Here is a 15,338-nt window from a genome sequence, read left to right on the forward strand (position 1 = left end):
ATTCTGTGGATTGTTGGTGTTTTTGAAGACTATCTAATAAAGTACCTTTGAACTGTTAAACCTTATCTACTCTTAGCCATTTCTATTGAAGTATACTGAAAACACTTTATTATCGTTAAATCACTATGTAACATAACCATGAGTTTATTATGTGGCGTTAACTTGTGTGACTTAATTATCCTAAACTGTCTGTAAAGCAGCTATTAAAGGACTGGCGCAAGCCTCAGTATTCTTAAAACTTAAACTGTATCATTATATGAATTCTGCACCAGTGTAAGAAATTATAACTTCAATTTGTATCAATTATAAAGACTTCTATCAATTAAGTTATGTATATACAATGTTTTTGAAGAATAAAATTAGTAATCCATCCCATCTATTTTCTTCCTGTTGAAAATAAGATCATTTTCAAATTATCTATAATTTATAAACTGACCAGAACCAGACACCCAACCTCACGGAATCAGGATGACAACTCTCCACAACTTCCTCCTGCTGAAAACGGTGATGAGAAATTCTCTAAAGGGCTGGGGAGGGGTTGGAAAATTAGAAGACTGGTTAGACTTAAGAAAGCCAACTTTAGCATCTGTTGTGCAGTCTCTGCATATTTGGAAGTTTCAGAGCTTGACTGATTTCTGACTGGTTCTTTCCATTTGAAAGGTTTGAGGAGAGATGACCGAGAATCAGGAGCAATCCTAAAGCTGTTTTCTTTTTCTTATTTAATTTAATTTGTTTTATTTATTTATTTATTTATTTATCCATAAATTACATTTTTATTATTTAAACAGTTTTTAAATTGAAATATATTTTGACCATATTTTTCTCCTACCCCAAGTCCTTTCAGGCCCTTCCCCACACCCACACAATGTTCAGTTCTTTCTGAAAAAATAAACAAACAAAAACCAATACAATAAAACCCCAAAACGAAGAAAACAAAATAAAACACCACCAAAAAATGAAAATAAAAACAAATGATCAAGCAAAACCCATCAAATTGTAACCAATTGGAAGCACAAACAGACGAAAAGCTGTGGAGTTCATTCTACACTGGAAGACTATTCCTGAGTATGCGGCCTGCCTTGGGGTGGTTGATATACCCTGTGTCATGCTATTTGAGAAAGCCCCTCAATTACCCCTTGCTTTTAGCCTTCTCTACCCATATCCCTCCAACAAGCCCTTCTCCCCTCCACTTTATGACTTGATCCTCCCATTGCAGCTGCCTCCATCCATAATCTTTCTTTTTTTTCTCTCTCTCTTCTAAAAGAAAACATTTAATTGGAGCTGGCATACAGTTCAGAGGTTTAGTCCTTTGTCATCATGGTAGGAAGCATGGAGGCACACAGGCAGACATGGTGCTGGAGAAGGAGCTGTGAGATCTGCATCTTGATCAGCAGGCAGCAGAGACTGTGTGCCACACTGGGTGTAGCTTGAGTGCAGGAGACCTCAAAACCCATCCCCACAGTGACACACTTCTTCCAACAAGGCCACTTCTACTTGAACAAGGTCACACCTCCTAACAGTGCCACCCACTCCCTATGGTCCAAGCACTCTTTTGTTTAGACTTTTGTTTGTTTGTTTGTTGATCTGTTTATTAGATATTTTCTTTATTAATATTTCAAATGTTGTCGCCTTCCCTGGTTTTCCTTCAAAAAACCCCCATTCCTCCCTTCCTCCCCCTGCTCACCAAGCCACCCACTCCTGCTTCCTGGCCCTGGCATTCCCCTACACTGGGGCATAGAGCCTTAAAGCTGTTTTTGAAGCAAGTCTCTGGACAGCAACAGGAAGCAAGGCACTGGAACAGCAGGTCAGTTGAGCAACCCAGCAGATGAATCTTGTCAGAGCTGTACATTCTGCAATATATGAATCGCATGACCAAAATTTTAGTACCATGAAGATATTTGTATGGATTGTGTAGAGTGCACAGGTGAATTAAGGATGAATTTTGTTCCTTGTTTGAGCAGGTTAAAGACAGCTTTTTTATGAGTAATTTTCTCAATAACCACTTGTAATAAATCTTCATTCATGTCATGTGAACAATGGCACAATGAACCTTTACCTGTCCTGCTTGATTTTCTTGATCTTAAATAGGTTTCAAGGGGTCTCCCCTATCATATCTGATCTATACTCTTACTCTGGAAGGGGTCCAAATCCTATTCTCCTTTCCTGTAACACAAATGTGCAGTTTTTCTTTCAAATTAGCCTGCCCTTGCCCAGTAACTGAGATTCATTGAACAGTAAGCTTGATCTCTCGCCCAGAGCAATTATAATATAAACGCCAAACTCATAGCCATACTCACTTTGATGAATAAAACATTTTTTTATATACATAGGGTTTCTCTGAGGAGACCTGGCTGTACTAGAACCCACTCTTTAGAAAAGGTTGGCCTCAAACTTAAAGATCCAGCTGACTCTAGGGATTTAAGGCAGGAGCCACCACTGCCCAGTCAAGATCCACTTCCATTTTTTAAGTTGAATTCCTGTATTTATTTCATGTATTTGTTTACTTTACATATTGACCAGAGTTTAGACACCTGCCTATACCCCCAGTTCTTCACACCCCACCTACCATCCCTCCCCCACATACCTTCTCCTCCATACCTTTCTCTTCAGAAGAGTGGAGGCCTCCCATGGATATCAGCAGGCCTTATTATATCAACTTGCAGTAAGACTCCTTTTCCTATTGAGGCTAGAACAGGCAGACCAGTAGGAAGTATGGTCCCAAAAGCAGGCAAGAGTCAGAGACAGTCCATGCTCCTGCTGTTAGGAGTCCCACATGAAAACCAAGCTGCTCAACTGTTACATATGACAGAGGGTCAGTCCTGTGTTTGTTCCCTGGTTGGTGATTAGGTCTCTGTGAGCCCCTAATCTGTTGGTTTTCTTGTGGTAACCTGGACCCTCTACTTCCTACAATTCTTCTTCTCAATTGTCTGCAGGATTCTCGCAACCTCAGACTAATACTGAGCTGTGGGTCTCTGAATCTGTTTCCATCAGTTGCTGGGTGAAACCTCTCTGATGAAGGTTTTGCTAGGCTCCTGTCCACAAGTATAACAGAGTATCATTAATAGTGCAATTGATAATAGAAGGGTGGGCTCCTCTAATGATTTGGGTCTCAAGCTGTGCCAGTCATAGTTGGCTTATGCCTAAAATTTTGTTCATCTTTATCCCTGCATATCCTGTAGGCAGGACAAATTGTGGGTCTAAGGTTTTCTGGGTGGGTTCGTGTCCTAATCCCTTCATTGGAAGTCTTACCTGGTTATAGGCAGTGGTTATTTCAGGTTTGATAACCCCCAATGCTAGGAGTCTTGGCTAGGGTCACCACAAAATATTTCTAAGACTTTCCACTACCCTTGATTTCTAGCTCTTCCCAGATATGTCCATGTCCCCCAACCCCATTCCAGTTGTCTCTCTAAATACTGTCCTCTTCAAACTCTCCCAAATGATCCCTCATATTCTGGTCCCCATCTCACTCCTGTAAAGTCCCCTCATCCTTACCCTACCCACGTACACCAACATTGTCTATTCCATTTCTCCTTCTCAGTGACTCCTGGATGTGTCCTTGTCTCTGAGTGTTAATTTAACCAGTTCCCCAACACACACACTCCTACTTTCCCCCTGCAAAGCCTACCAAAGCTCTTCCCTCTCTCCAGCCCTCACTACCCCCATGCCTTTCCACACCTCCACCTCACCCTCCATTCTTCCTTTATTCTGCAGTCCCCTCCCTCACTGCTACCCACAATGCAACAGGGAAGCAGGGAAACCTTGGTCAGTCTGAGATCCGATTTAGGAAACAGTGATGTCCACATGTGGTGATGTTGGCTCCAGATGTTGGCCTTACCTTTCTCTGTACAATTGTGAAACCAACTTTCCCACAACACCATTTTTTTTTTTACTTTAAAAATGGTCACTATAATTATGAAATAAAATAATTATTTTTTAAGATCCAGTAGAATTTCTCTATACCACTACAAATACACTTTCCTGTTCACTTATATTTTATCACAACAGCTCAGTTCTGTGTTGTTGGACCCAAGGCAGGCAGCTGTGATAGTTTGTATATGCTTAGCTGAGGGAGTGGCATTATTTGGGGGGAGTGCCCTTGTTGGAGTAGGTGTGTCACTGTAGGTGTGAGCTTTAATACCCTCACCCAAGCTGCATGGAAATCAGTCTTCCACTAGCAGCCTTCAGATGAAGATGTACAACCCTCTGCTCCTCCTGCCCCATGCCTGCCTGGATGCTGCCATGCTCCTGCCTTGATGGTAATTGACTGAACCTCTGAACCTGTAAGTAGCCGCAGTTAAATGTTGTCTTTTATAAGACTTGCCTTGGGCATGGTGTCTGTTCACAACAGTAAAACCCTAACTAATTCGTAAGTCATACAGACTATACAAATAAGAGAATACCACTATGTTCCTTTAAAACTTTATTAATGGATACAGAATTGAGACTCTCACAATTTTGACTCACCACAAAGTACTAATTGATATTTTACATGAAATATAAACATTTAATGTAAAATTACATTAAATATAAATATTCACAGGACACACAAAAACAGTTTAATCCAATTTGAGTCATAGTTGATTTTTCAATTTTCACTGGGAGAAAAAAATTATTGATAAATAATGAATATATTAAAAGAAAAATGATTTAAATTGATAAAGCTGTCTATTTTGCCTGTTCTTGTTTTGTTCTACAGACTGAGGATTGCACCCAGGGCTTCAGAATGACAGAGCTGAAACCCAGGAGCAGCAGGAAGCTGAGAGCTTAGGAAGCAGCACAAGCAGGAAGCAGAGAGGGCAGGCTGGGAGTGGTGCCCTGGTTTGAAGCTTCAAAGCCCACCCCAGTGACATACTTCATCAAGGACATGTGTCCCAAACCTACCCAAACACTACAACCAACTGGAGACCAACAATCCAAACACTTCTATGTATGAGGGATGTTTTCATTCAAGCCATGACACTTATCTACAAAGAGAGTTCCAAGCCAGCCTGGGTTATGTGAGATCTTCTCTTTAAATGATAGATACATAGATAGATAGATAGATAGATAGATAGATAGATAGATAGATGAAAGGTAAATAATAGACAACTAAACAATAAAAAGTTAAAATACATGAGGCCAGCCTTTATAAAATATGAATTACTTTTTGTAGTTATATGTGTAATTCTGTAAGAGAGAGAGAGACTCAAATACAAAAATCAAAGAATTTATGTAAGAATCAAAGACAGATCTGGTATGATGATAAGGCAGGTTCATGGAGATGGATGGACAGACAGGTCATTGTCCACTGAGAAGGTCCACTTCGAGGAACTATCTAGGATCCAGCAATCTCATCACCAAGAACAAATGTAGAAGACAGGAAATCATGTGTCAGACATCTCTTCGCCCATACTCACTACAACACTGATCACAACAGCCAAGACATAGAATAGAATAGGTGCCCATGGCCAGATGAACAAATTAACTAATGTTCACTCAGCCCTTGGTCTGTTTCATGCCAAATGGCAAAAAACAAAACAAACAAACAAAGAAAAAAAACCAACCACTAATAAAATGCTATTTAATGCCAAGAGGAAAATACCTTCCCAGAGCTCAAACCAACCTGTTTTACACCACCTGACACAAAGCATGACCTCGCTTCCACCTCAGCCACAGGCACAGGCTCGGAGTCAGACTGAGTAGCAGTGTGGGTCAAGGCTCCAGGCCCTTCCAGGACCCATGGGGGCTTTGGCCTGTGGCTTCTACACTCCCACAAGGAGACAAACTGATGAATTAGGCAGTGAACCACACTAGGGTGCAGTGAACCACACTATGGTTCCTGGCATGCTGGAGGAATGGAGAGTCTTCCTCTGAGAGAGAGTCCACAACACAAGAGCCTGGAACCAGGCCCTCCCCTGCAGGACTCAGAGACTCCATCTGGAAAGAAGCAAAACTAACTCCTTCATGCTCTTTATACTCTTCCCCTTCTTCTCCTTCCTCTCCTCCCCTCTTCTCCCTCCCTCCCCTCAGACGCACATGCCATGGAGCTGATAATCTTTTAAATATATCCATTCCTAAGCCTGAAGTATGGAAAAAGAGTCCCAGAGAAAGAAGCCTCATGAAAGGAGAACATGTGGGACATGTCACTCATGTTATAGAATGAGATGTCACCTTCAGTGTAGTCCACAAACACCCCCATACTCTGCAGAGCTTGCCTGACAGATAATGAAGCCCTCCCAGAGTCAATATAGGCCCAATATCCCTTACTAGACTGCCGCACAGTCCAAAACCCCTTACCTGGAGTCTCAAAATAAAAATCTTTCCTGTCCACACCTTCCCTACAGACCCCCAGAATCCATTTGCTGCCCTCTCTGTTTGTTAGGTTCACCTCCCAGTAATGTCTTACAGATGCCTCCGATGCCTAACACCACTGGAGAGGTCCTCCAAGCACAGAGTGGAATCGTTCCGGGTCACACTCAGCCTATCCTGGGAGATGGCAAGGTTGGCATGGGCAGAGGCTGGATCCAGAGTGAAAGTCCCTGTAGAGAGAGTTACCAATCACAAGAGGTCCTCTCCAGTACCCGGAAAAGGCTACAGCTGCCTACATCTCCATCTCAGAACCTCTTAGCTTCTTCTAGGGGATTAAGTTCCTCATTTAAGAGCCTTGTGGCTCAAACCCAGGTCTTGCAAGCAGAAGGAGGGAAAACAAAGCCAAACTAGAGGTAACAAGATAACAAGGCACTTGAGAGGGAGACCAGCTTAGTAACTGTCACCTCTGCCATCCACACCACTAAAGCCATCAACATTTGAGTCACCACAGAGAAGAGGAGAGACCAGAGCCATGGGAAGCACAGGAGGAGTGTCGCTAAGGAACCCAGAGTCACTCACAGGCCTGGAAGTGTTCCTTGCGCCAATCTACAAGAGAAATACAGATCATGTGAGGGGTTTCAGAGACTATATACCCATCTGGTAGTCAGAAAATGTCTTCAGAAACACGGACTTTCTGGGGTTCTGACGTGGGAGTAGTGGGGAGTTGTGGGGACAATATGCTTGTCACAGAGAGAGGGATACACATAAAAACACATACACAGAGAAAGAGAGATGTGATAAACATAACAACACACATATACACACATATAAATACACACATAAACAGAAACAGACATACAGACATAAAGCACACATATAGATATACACAGAAGGAAAGAGAGATACACATAAAAACACACATATACATACATGCATACATACATACATACATATATACATACATAAACAAAGACAGAGACCTACAATGCACACACAGGGAGAGAGATACACATAAAAACACACATACACACACACATATACATCTGCTATAGAGCTCCAATAAGGACTTGAAGAGTGAGGTCTAACACCCATCCCTAGTAAAGGCAGAGAAGCATCCTCTCACTGTGCCTTGTCAGGTCCCAGACACAAGCATCCTGGAAGCTACACATCCTTGAATCATAACTTTTCCAAGAATGGGAGGGAGGGATGGAGATGAAGCAGGATGCCAGTGAGATTGAGAGCAGCCTAAGCTATGTGAGTAATTAGAAAGAAGCCCGAGCCACATGGTAAGACCCTGTCTGAGAAAGCAGCAACATGGATGGTGCTCTACAGTACAGAGCCTGCAAGGCCCAGTGTTTGATCTTACAGAACAACAAATAAAAGAAAGTCCAAGACCACTTGGTGCTCTTGCAGAAGACATGGCTTCAGGTCCCAGCACTCTCATGGATGCTCATGATCATCTGTAACTGCAGTTCCAGGAGACTTACACACTACTCACCTGGACTCCAAGGGCACTAGGCATACCGATGGCACAGAGATACACATTCATGAAAAACACTCATTCACAGTATAAATAAACAGATGGATGGATGGATGGATGGATGGATGGATGGATGGATAAATAGAAAGATAGATTAGATAGATAGATAGATAGATAGATAGATAGATAGATAGATAGATAGATAGATAGACAGACAGACAGATAGAAGAGGGAAGGAAACTTTGTGGCTCTTGTCTCCTAATGGGCCCTGTCCTGTGCAGGTCTCCATTGGGTAGTCACAGTTTCTGACAGCTCAAGAGATTGACAACTACTTCCTGCTGGCTTTTATGTCATCTTGACACAAGACAGGGTCATCTGGGAACAAGGAATCTGAATAGGGAAAATGCTTCCATAGCACCAGCCTGTAGACAAGTCTGTGGGACATTTTCTTGACTGGTGATTTGATGTGGGAGGACCCAGCCCATGTGAGCACTGTCATCCCCTGGCAGGTGGTTGTAGGATATAGGAGAAAAGAAACTGAGCAAGCCACAGGAAGCAATCCAGAAGCCACCGGAAGCAATCTGCCAAGCAGCATCCTCCACGGCCTTTGCTGCAGCTCCTGCCTCCAGGTTCCTGCCTGCTTGAGTTCCTGCCCTGACTTGCTGTGAACATGGGCTGGGAGTGTGAGTCAAGAAAACACTTTCCTACTTGAGGAAATGCTTGGGTCTTGTTTTTTTCTCCCAGCAGGAGAAACTCTAGCTGAGACAGGGCTCTGCCCAGAAAGGGGTAGTCTATAGGAACCACATACCTGCATACAGCTGGGCCTTCCTCCAGGCTGAAAATGAACACACTCTGGTGAGAACCCAGTCAGGATAGCCCCACTCAAAGCTAACCTTCCTCCATCCATTCTAAAAGTGAGGCTTTGCCTAGGAGGAAAGAGGATTGAAAGGAATGGGCCCCTGAAGGATTCAGAAGCACCCGAGTATTATAGGAAATTCCCAGAACTGCAGAAGAAAAGATGGCATTGTATCGTAAGTTCCCCCACTATCCCCTGATGTATGGCTTTTTTAAAATCATTTTTTAAAATCTGTTTATTTTACATGTATGAGTGCTCTATTTGTATGTACACCTGCATACCAGAAGAGGACATCACATCCCATTACAGATGGCTATGAGCCGCCATGTGATTGTTGGGACTTGAACTCAGGCCCTCTGGATGTGCACACAGTGCTCTTAACCACTTAGCCAACTCTCCAGGCCTTCTGTGTGGCTTTTGGCTGAAAAAATAGCTGCATCTACTTCAAAAAGGAAAATAATAATAGGAGTAGTAATTACACTACTATTCTATAATTATGCAGCTTCACTGTTAACAAACAAAGCATCAGCTCTTTTCTTAGAAGGTGTATTTGGAGGTGTGCTGAAGAATAGAATGTGTATAATAAGTGTGGCTATGAAGTGAATTCGTGAGAGAAGCACCCAGTGTACCTCAACTGAAACAACTCCAAAGCCAGGTACACCTATACCAGGAGCACGAACATTCCCATCTCCTTCCCACTGAGGGACGCAACCCAAGTCTCCACCCATCACCTTGATCAACAACTTCAAGAGCTAAGGGAGCAGACCCCTGGAAGATGACTGAGGAATGGGTGCAGGTCATATTCCTGCATCTGTGACCTCTTTTGCTGGTTAGGTGTTGTCAATTTTCAAAAGCTAAAGTCATCTGATAAGAGGGAGCTTCAACCAAGAGAATGGCTCCAATAGATTAGCTGTAGGCAAGGCAGCAGGGTTTTCTTGATTGATTAATGTAGAAGGGGCCTGCCCACTGTGGGCGGTGCCACCCCTACACAGGTGGTCCAGGAATGGGCCAGCAGGACAGCTGAGAAAGCCATTGGGAGCAAACAAGGAAGCAGCCCTGGTTTTCCCCATTAACAAATTGTGATTTAAAAATGTGTACAGCAAATAAACTGTTCCTTCCCCCAAATTACACTAGTTTCTTACAGCAATAGAAACCTAATTAGAACACTTTCTTTACAGAAATGTTAACACTGCAGTCTGGTCCCAGGTGCAGAAAGAAGTCTAGAGCCACTGGACCCTAAGGGAGCAATAAAAGTATCAGGAAGTGGTTGGATTACGACATAGGAAACAGGACAAACCCAAGAGTCACACATTTTCCAGCTCTGGGCAGAGATCAGAAGGAGCCTAAACACCAGGCTTCCACCTTCCAGAAAATTCCACTTCTGACCCCCAAAGGGTACTCACTCAGCCTAGAATCAAGGAGAGAATGCATGTGGAGCCATGGGACACTGGGGAAGTCACTCACCTGCCCTGTAACCTGCTTGTCTTCGAGCTGAAAAGCAACACACAGGAGTCAAGAGAGCTACTGGGCTCCTGAGGGGATCAGAGGGCTCGGGAAGAAAACCAGGACTCACCAAGCTCCACCATGACTGCTCCTGAAAAACAGTGAGGAGAGGGAGGCTGTACACTTGGCAGGAAGAAAGGAAACACAGTTTGGGTTCCTGATACGCTGAACTACAGGCCACCTGACCTAAAGGACTCCAGCTGTCCTCTCTGAATTTTGTATTCCACCTACTCTGATCGCAGAACACTGGCCCTCCTGGGGCCTCTGAACCTGTCCTTCACTGCTATGGTGACTTACGAGCAGTTCTCAGAGCATCCTCCTTTGTCTTCTGTAACTCATCCATCTCACGCTGAAAATTCACCATTTCCTGCTGCACCTTCAGCCTTGCAGAACATTCCCTTCTGAGAAGAAGGCTCACCCCTAAGACTAGTAGTCCCATCATGGTCAGGGTCACAAAAAAAGCTGACTTCCAGGGAGAGGTCTGAGGGAAGAAGGGCTCTGTGGCCCAGGCAGAGAGCCAGTAATGAGTGAACCTGAGAAGAGACAGCCTACCACACTCAAGAAAGGCCACACACTTCCCAGGCTCTGTAGGAGTGAGGGACAGCTCTCACCTGGGATGAATATGGCCATGGCTTTCTCCTGACCCAAGATAGGATTGAAGATGGAGCAGGTCACACTCCTGACAGAGCTGTCTCTCACCACCAGTGAGGTTTCTGTGCTGAACAGTCCTTGAGCATCTTCATGATGGATCTCTGAGGATGCTGTGAGATTCTCTCCTCTGAAATCTCTCCAATGCACCTGAGGCTTCGGGTACCACCCTGAGGTATTGCATACAACACTCACTCCACCATCTTCTGGACCTTTGATGCGTACTTCAGGGACAGAGCCCATTGCTGGAGGAGAACAGATGTGAACACCCTAGAAGCCACTTTAGGTTGAAGGACCCCAGGAGCAACTATGACTCATGGGAACCTTTCACAAGACAGATAGGAATTGAAGGGGAAAGGCATTCCTGGATTGGGACTAGGTTGGGCCCCAATTGCCTGACAGGAAAGATAGGAGAGCACACGGTGGGGAACAGACCACTCCTGTGTCAACCACAAGATCCTGAGGGACCTGAAGGAAGTTGAACACAGGAGCCTGAGGTGGGAACCAGCACTCCATCTGTCCATTATCCACACAGCTGTGACCCTCCAGGCGGGCCCACATCCAGCTCTCCTCTCAGGGAAGACAGACCTTGAGCATCCTTCCTTCCTCCCCTCCATCACCTTAGCATTGACTGCCATTACTCACTGACTGCTCACTAACACTCAGTGACTTTCCTGACGACGCCTCTAAATGATACATTCCAACCACTGATATTTTCATAACACCAACAGGACCCTAACCCACAAAACTAGACACAGCACATTTTTAGGGGATCCACCTATAGAATTTGAGTTGAATTATCTATATAGGAATTCACTATCCATAACTCATTCCAAAATGGGAAACTATAAATAAATAGGGATAAAAATGAGAGATAAGAGCAACCGGGTGAGCCTAGAATGACAGGGAAAGCTCAAGGACAAGTCTGGCAAACATGAGAACTTCTCTCAAAACATAAAAGAAAATAAGGGGTTGAGTGACATGAACCCTCAGTTTCCTACCACACACAGGTCACCCAAGGTTTTTAGAACAGGAATCAGTTAACCAACCTGCCACCTTCAGTTCCAAGATGGCCTCTTCATAGAACACTCCCTGTTTGAAGTGGCAGATGTATAGCCCACTATCTGATGCCTGGACATTTTGGATCCTCACAGCAACTGTGCCTTGATGGAACTTGTCCTTCACCAGCAAGGTGCGCCGTGAATACCCAGGCATCTGCTCTCTTTTCTGTTCCTTTTGGTCCCGATAGACAAGTACTGCTTCTGAGAATCTGCTGCGGAACCACCTCAACTCCTCCATGTTCTCCACATTCATGGCTGGAAACACGGAGCAGGGAAGGATGGCTTCCCCACCTGGTGCAGCCACAATGGGGTCTGAGGGACCAAAGACCCGGAACTCCTCTGTGGACACAAATGTAGCAGTGAGAGGCTGGAGAGACACCGGAGGATGCAGAGAACACACTGAGGGGAATATCATCCCAGCAGAAAGCAAGGGATACATGGAGTTGTTCTATGCACCGTGCATTAGGCGTGCATGACTAGTGCCCTAACATTCAAGTTATCTTTGGACATAGCAGTGCACCCCATAAATGATGTAAAAAAAATTCTTCTACCTGTGTCTCTGGCTACAGACCCTTCCATGAAGGAATCCCTTGTGTGTTCTTTTTCCAGCCTTCATGTACCTGGTCACCAGGTGCATTTCAGGGAACTGACTCTTCACTGAGAGCTCTAGCCTCAGTATGTTTGGGTGGGTTCAAGATCATAAATCTATAAAGACCACTACAGATGCTCACACAATCAATCTGTTATATGGCCACACCTTGGGAGACATGAGTATAACTGGATGGTCTCATACAAGACCCAGGAAAGGTCCAATACCCAATCCTAAATTCCGTTACTAGTCAATTTCTTCATCCACTGAATAATGTGACTATTAAAATACTGAACTGAGGCTAAAGAGATGGCTGAGCAATTAAGATACAGGAGATTCCTCTAGAGGATGCAGGTTCAATTTCCAGCACCCACAGGATGGATCATGACTACCTGTAATTCCCTTCTAGATTCTGTGGACATCAAGAATACAGGTGTTTGTTACACAAACATACATTCGGGGGAAATGCCCATAAACATTAAATAAAGCATACACAGCCAAAGGATACATCTCTGAAAAAGCCACCTGATTCCAGGAGCCCCGATCACTTCTTGATAAAGAAGGAAGATTGTCTGCTCACTCTGGGAACCCTTGGCCCTCTAAACTGGAGGACTTTGACACAGGCACTGTGGCCCCAAGAGCTCCTTGTCACTCTGCACTGCTCCACTTGTGTCTAGCACACTGCTGCCACTGGACAGACCAGGACACCTGTCTGCTGTCTCCCAAGCCCCACCTCTGTGACCCTAACATGGAGTCAAATCCTGTCCCTGCTCTGCTCAAGGCTCAGTCCTGACTCTGCTTTTCCCACCAGGGATCACCAAGCCCCCAGGGCTGCTCTCAACTCAGTCCTCCCCAACACAGCTCCTGCCTCTCTCTCCCTGAGTCATTCTGCTGCAGCCAGCACTGGCCTCCAGAGCTCCTCACACCCCAGGCACACTGTCAGTCCAAGGTTATCCCAACTATGCTCCCCAGGTAGGGTCTGGCTATGAAGCTCAGGCTGGCCAAGGACTCACGATATTCCAGTGGCAGCCTCTCAAAGGCTGATGCACACATGCCCACTTAGATTTTCATTACTAACTCACTGTAAATGGAAAAATGGGGAAATCCTGGATGCCAGATTTATATGGGTCTCCTGTATCTCTGACCTACAGAGAACCTGGCAGCTCCAACTCACTGTAGGGAGACATGGGAAGACAGAACAGGACAAACTCACTTGTGGTCACCCAGCTAAGCAGCTGTGTAAGGACAAACAGGCAGGAGACAAGGAAGAGCAGAAAGAGCTTGTGGTGATTTTTCCATGTCCGTCCGAGCTGAAGAAAAAAACAGGAGAGGCAGATCAACACCCTGCGGCAGGAGTTAAGAAGCCAGATCCACCCAGATGTTAGATCCCTCATCAGAGACAGCATTGAAATCAGCCTACAGGACCGAAACACATCCATGCTCACAGGGTGAAGGCTCCACACAACCCAACACTGACAAACAGCCAGGCTCTGGCTCCTCTCAGACCTTCAGAAGACTGGGCAGCTGGGGACACACAAGTCACTTAGAGGAAGCTATTCCTTTCCTTCCCACCTCAGCCCCAGCTCAGGGGCAGCCAAGCTCTACCCAGAATTATAGACCCTTCCTTTGTCAGAGCCTTGAGGAGAAGCCAGTGTAGACACCATGACTCCAACTCCCCGTTATACACAAACTGCCTTTGACCCTAAGACATTGGGCGAATGACTCTCCCTCGGGAATACCTTGGACTCTATTCTATGGCTCCACAACTGTGGCCAGCCCCTTACAGGGATCTTCAGAGACACACAGTTCTCCAAGAAGGCTGACAGGCCCATCACAAATGCTTTGCCCTGGCTTTTGGTTTTGGAGATTGTCTACACTTCTGTCCCAGACCAGCCCCACCATGTTTCCAGGTTAAACCCAGACTCGGCAGGTGCCACACACACACATGTCCCACAGCACAGCTTTACCCTCATAGTCTCTGTGATAATGACCAAGCTGAGTATACACAGAATTGAAAGGAACAAAAGAGAGACCAGAGTGTGCAGAGCCAGAGAGAGCAGGCCAGAGCAGGCAGGCTGACTGGGGCAGTTGGGTGTTGGGCAGGGGAGGGCTCAGGGCAGGCTTGAGCTAGCAGGCCAGATAGAGTGGGGAGAAAAAAGAGAGAGAGAAAGAGAAAACACTTTTCTTCTCAAACCACGGGGGGGGGGGGGGGGACCAAAGACCTGAGAACACAAACATAGGGAGTTCTGAGCTGCCTCCAGGCTCAGACACCAGGGAGGTGACCTGCTGAAACTCACTCAGCATAATCTCCTCTCTGCTTCTTCTGCAGGCCCCAGCTGTCTTCAGTGCCCACCTACCTGCTTTTCTTTGCCCCCAGCTTTGAAAGGCTGTGACTTCATCAGGAGAAGCTCAGGGCCAAGGGGACCCAGCAGACCCCAAATCCTCTTCTCACACTTCATCCCCTATCCAAGAGGTTCTCACAGCTCTAAGCTCTGCTCGCCTCAGTGCCAGCCTTAGGTTGCCTCAGGTCCAGGATCATGGTTTCTAGGGCAGCAGACAAGAAGTGCAGCCTGACTCAAGTTGTCACAGCCTCTCCAGAGACCACGATGACTACAGAGACAGCAGCTGTGGAGACAGGGCAGGCACAGTGTCCATCATGAGGACAAGAGAGACAGCAGCAGAGAAGATGGCAGGAACAGGAACAGAGTCACTGCCTATTCAAGCAGTGCCCTTTGAGCCAACAGAGCAATTAGAGTTTCAGCCACGGAAACTGAAAGCTACCGTAATGTGACCTGGGCGTATGCTCCTTCTGAATGTGATGTTCTGTCAGGAAGAGGTGAAGGTTCACCTCACCACCCCAACCACACCCCTATCCCACCACCACACACCCTGTCCAATGGAGGGACTTCTCAG

At 45.5% G+C, this 15,338-nt stretch overlaps 1 pseudogene across 1 annotated transcript; it reads right to left on the reverse strand.

The window, feature by feature from the left end:
- Positions 1 to 5,124: 5,124 nt before the first annotated feature.
- On the reverse strand, positions 5,125 to 15,149 carry Btnl5-ps (butyrophilin-like 5, pseudogene; annotated as a pseudogene). The gene is made up of 9 exons (NR_004051.1): positions 14,783 to 15,149; positions 13,639 to 13,735; positions 11,825 to 12,175; positions 10,739 to 11,020; positions 10,198 to 10,218; positions 10,089 to 10,115; positions 8,577 to 8,603; positions 6,868 to 6,894; positions 5,125 to 6,518 (listed from the first exon to the last, which is right to left on the reverse strand). The product of NR_004051.1 is annotated as a butyrophilin-like 5, pseudogene (transcript).
- Positions 15,150 to 15,338: the final 189 nt, after the last annotated feature.

Source organism: Mus musculus, chromosome 17, assembly GCF_000001635.26.
Source record: "Mus musculus strain C57BL/6J chromosome 17, GRCm38.p6 C57BL/6J".
NCBI lineage: Eukaryota > Metazoa > Chordata > Mammalia > Rodentia > Muridae > Mus > Mus musculus.